This window comes from Pygoscelis adeliae, unplaced genomic scaffold, assembly GCF_000699105.1.
Source record: "Pygoscelis adeliae isolate BGI_AS28 unplaced genomic scaffold, ASM69910v1 Scaffold402, whole genome shotgun sequence".
Lineage (NCBI taxonomy): Eukaryota > Metazoa > Chordata > Aves > Sphenisciformes > Spheniscidae > Pygoscelis > Pygoscelis adeliae.
Genome location: NW_008824411.1, coordinates 5,467,179 through 5,472,052, shown reverse-complemented (window position 1 = coordinate 5,472,052; position 4,874 = coordinate 5,467,179). Strand labels below are relative to the sequence as shown.

Below are 4,874 nucleotides of genomic sequence, written 5' to 3'. Positions count from 1 at the left end.
AATGTGGAAGACTCTACAGCCAGAAGAGTACTTAGAAGTGTAATTATAAAGCTAAAGTAGACAGAGGTATTACATGTTCTGCATGTACAGTAGTTAAGAACTGAATAAAATTTTTAGAGAGGTGCTTGCTAATTTCAGCATTTTGTTCATAAGAATAGCTGTATTTATGTTTGAGTGCCTCTTTACATATCTCCTTCCTTCCTTGTAAAAGGCAAAGTAAGTATAAGAGCTGTGTTGATGAACAGCTTCTCTTATTCAGTAGAAAGTGGGAGACCAAAATTGGGCCACTGGTGTAAAACATGGAAGAAAGTGACATACATAAACATTGATAGCATTGAATCCCTGGGTAACAGTATTGCCTTAGATAATATTTAGATAGTATTTGTCAAAATATTGAACAGCTTTATTTGATACTCTGAATATAAACATGCAAAAAAAATTATCCTCAAACTCAATGAAATGAAAACTGTCCTTTCTTTCCCCGGAGTTCTTAACTAGCTGTACTGGCATCATTCTGCCTGTGAGGGGAGGGGACCATAACCTCTCTGTTTCCTGAGGTCACTTCAGGAGGAGAAGATTTCATAAACAGTACAGGTATCAGAAATTATCTTAGCTAAAAGGAGGAGGCTTTAGTGAAAATATTTAGTGCATTTTTGACAGCTTTATTGCCAGTGTGAGTTTATCCTGTCTGTGGCTTTTTGATCCCTTGTTATATGGGCACGTTTAAAAAGACATGTTGATCATGACTGATCCTATGGATCAAGCTTCTTTTGGCAGGGTTGTTCCACAGGTATATGATTTCCATGCATGTTAAATGAAATACTCATGCACATACAGTTAAAATACATATTCAAATCTGCAGATAGAGACAAATTTGAGGTTTGCATGGTTGCTGTCCTTTTATCTGTGTTGTTTTTACTCCAGCCAGCTGCTCGTAACTCATTTTTCCTTTTGTTCTCAAGAATGCACTGGAAAAAAAGAATAGAACTGACAGATTATTTTAGTCTGTGCTAATATATTTCTGCTGCAGGATGTGTCCTGAAAGTTTATTTTAAAAGCGTTAGTCACTGCTATTAGTGCCATGTTAGACTTAAGAGACTCCTGATAAAAGTTCCCTGAGATGTTGTGGTTTGTTGCTGGTTGTCCTGTTGGAAGGCCGTATTCTAGGTGACTAGTATTTCTCACAGAAGACAATTCAACAAGCTGCCTTCCAGTCTTTCTAAGGCAGCAAAAGATTTGCTTGCTCTATAGATGGCTAGTTTAAACTAACATATGCTTTGTGGTAAAGTTAGTTTCTGTGTAGACTTTTTGTGGGTGGCTAATTTTGGTTGGTTTTCATTGCCTAGCTTAGTAGCTCTATTTAGACTGTTGTTAGGTGTCTTTCAGAACTGATGCAGACATATTTGTGGATGCTCATTTCTGGCATCCACAGACTGCATTTTAATAAGATGCACCTGTGGGATAATGTCCTAAAATGGTTTTCTTCTGTCATGATCTGTTTTCCACCCGACATATCTAGTTTTGGTTGTGTTTTGGAAAGACTTTCTTAGGCTTTAAAGGGGAGTAATTTGAAGAATGATAGGACTAGCAAAGCCTGCTTTGCTAGAGCTTTGTCTCATGACAGAGTGCCTTGGTTCTAAGGAGCAAAAATCATTTTCATTTTTCCATTTGGCCATTAACAATACTCCTCTGTAGATTGTCTAGTGCCTCAGGGATCGGCCCGTGCTACGGTTTTTCTTCTGAGGTGATGGGTGCAGAAGAGATGGTGATTAAAAGGGTTTTCTTTTCCTACTTGGCCACCTACCTTCACAGAATTTATAGAATCAATGCAATCTTTGCGTTGTGTACCCTCTTTCAAGCTCTGCTGAAAACTGGTGAGCCCAAAATCTAGATATGGGGAAGAAGAATTGAGGTGGAAGTGTGTAGTAGCCCGGCTTTCTAAGGAAATAAAACTTAGTATAGATCTTGTTCAAGAATGAGTTGTAGCAAGATCTACCCAGAACTCTTTGAAGATCTGGAGAGCTTCTATTCTGTAGGTCATAGAGCCATGTCTGAGGTACATGAAAGAGAAGCTCAAAAGTTCCCAAAATCTTTACTGCAATTTTCAGCTGGCTTAGCAACAACCTACTTGACAATGAACCCTGCTGCAAATTGCTCTTGGGGAGGGTGGGAAATCCTGACCTTAGAGGCTTTTTTTATTAGATGCTTTTATTTGATGGAGACTTTTGCTACTTAAGTGTTACTGGAGGTTTTTGAAACTTGTTTTCCTGTCCTATTAAGTAAGTTCTGAAGCTATTAAGAATTCTTAATAGTGGGATAAATGGCCAAAACATTTGTGGGGGGTTTGGTTTTTTTTTTTTTTTTTAACTAAAATTGGGCCTGAAAACCTCAGTCCCAGAATGATGTTTTGGGCACTAGAAAGCTGTAAATATAAGGTCATCATAAGAGATTGTTAGTTAGTGTGTATTGTTTATAAACATCCATGTCAGAGAAGTTAAATCAGTATGTTTAATTGTAATTCTATATTATTTGTGTGCAATCTTCTCTGCACAAACCCGTGTATTCAATAATTACACAATATTATTGAGCGTTCATTTAAAATAACAGGGTTCCTTTATAATGGGTTATAAATAAAGCAGGCTTTTTATGGGTTCCAAGTACATTGAATCCAGTATCCTATGTTCCTCTGTTTTAAATTGGCTTTATATTTCTGTAAATGATCTCAATTAGTCTCTTTTCTGAAGATCACACAGTTGTTTTTCAGAATTTAATATCTAGCTGCAGATTATGCTTAGGTTTTACAGTTAGGAGGCAACTTCTCCAGTGAAGTTCTAGAGTCTAAATATGCCAGACTTACAGTTGAAATGAAACCTTTCTTTTCTCGCTGAAACTTTTAATGCTGTGTTGATTTATCTGGGGTTTTGAGTGCAGTGGTCTTTTGAAATTAATAACACTGAATTTGGGAACATCTGCCTCTAACATCAGTCGAGCATGTGGCAAAAAAGCTTAATTTTTTTCAGTTGTATTATTTAGTTCCAGACTTAGCAGAACCACATTCTTCAGTGTGCCAGAAACAAAGCTATTCTAAATGGAGTTATGGCTGGATACAAATGACAAATTCGTATATGATGTTTTTTGCCCCTTAACCACTTTCTTTAGTGTGCTTAAAATAGTGTATGAAAAATCTTTCTGGATTTGTTTCTTGTTTTCTGTTTTAAGAGAGAATGTGCTAATGTGTCCCAGTTATGAATAAACTTTCATGTAGTGTTTTTTATGATGTTTCCCACTTCACAGATGGGCATTTGAGGCACTGAGAGTTGAAGGTTCTCCGTAAATATCCCTTAACGGAGACCAGGATACCTAGAATTTGTGGTAGCTACTTATTGTGCTAATTTCATATGCTTCTGAATTAATTGCAGGATCTAAATAAGCTAACCAGTTGCAGTCTGAAAAAAAAGTCTGGTACAGAAATTGCAGTAATAATTTTAACCTTAAAATCTTAAGGCCACAGTGAAGGTCAGTTAACTTACTTGATAACATTACAGTGCGGCTGAAAGGTAATCTTTGCTCCAGAATTTTGGGAGCATTGTGCCTTCTGTAATTATGCATAGTAGTAACTGTAGTCATTCAAAATGAACCGCTGACTTGCTTAAATTTTTTAATAGTGCAGTGAACCCTGCCAGCTGCCGTTATTGGTTGTACTGTTGCCTGTCCTTCTGTTTGCTATCATGGTAGTTATTTAATTTTGGTAAGTAGTTCTGACATCTTTCATATGTTGCTGCTGTTCAGAGGTATACAGCTGTCTCATGTTCTTACTCATATGACAGTGAGTCTAAACCTAGCGGACAGCAGCACTTCGCTTTTAAGGATTTGACTAATAGAGTTCAGACTAACAGCTACCTTACTGATAATAACAAAAGATGTAAATGTTAGGGTAAATTGGGAATCACTTGGTGAGTCTAGTACTTGCCAACCTATTGTATGCACAAATTAAACATGTCCTATGTTAAAATACCTTGTAGGTGGTGCTACAGAGGGAATGATTCCAATGCAAAGGTCTTGGAGCTGGATACATTTCATATGGCTCAAAACCATGCAATTATCTTTTTATAACTGTTGTTAGATGGCACTGGGTGCTTGTTTAATGTGTGACCTGGCAGGTATGTTTGTAGAGGGCCACACGGGCTCTTCAGAGGGAGGATTTGTCATCCCTGGCTTGAGTAGCTGGTCTAAAGTCTAATTTTGCAAGTGTGTCTTCTTTGGCAACCAGTATCAGGTCTAAACTTAGTTAAATATGAGTATTTTGACTGGCCTAATTTAAAAGAGCACTGTTTGCAGTGCTTGATTTATTTTCTGCAAGTCAGATTACTGAGGAATGTGCAATTTTAATCAATTTAAAATATTCTGTTTCTTTTTCTTTGTAGTGTAAATTTGGAAAAACTTGTCAAACAGTATGAATTTTAATAGTATAAAAGACATAGAGCTTAGCTGTAATGAGCAGACCAATTTTTGTAAATTTGACGTAAAAAAGCATTATTGGGGAACATGATCACTGCCTCCTGTTCTTTACAGATGTTCTAGAAAGAACAGTTGTTAAAATTAAGATTTGTCCAAGTATGAATTCTGTCTTCTGCAGTAAAGAGAGTTACGATTAAGATTTTCCATGTTTGATCTCTACCAGAAGTAAAGGCTTTGGAAAGTATGACAAAAACTCAACATTATCTTAAACCATCCTCAAACTGCCTTCTGCTCTGCCTGCATCTGTTAGGGCTTCGCTGCTTTTGTGAATTGGTGGGGCGAGAAATGACCTGTCATCTTTTTTATCTTTTTTTTTTCCTTTTTTCCTTTTTTTCCTCTTCCCCCCCCCCCCCCCC

General features: G+C 37.0%; 1 protein-coding gene across 1 annotated transcript in view; it reads left to right on the top strand.

The window, feature by feature from the left end:
- The first annotated feature begins 565 nt into the window (after positions 1–565).
- PRRC2C (proline-rich coiled-coil 2C) overlaps positions 566–4,874 on the top strand; it is a 63,479-nt gene continuing 59,170 nt past the window's right edge. The window contains 1 exon segment of the mRNA XM_009320620.1: positions 566–594. The gene's annotated coding sequence lies outside the window, so the exon portion shown is untranslated.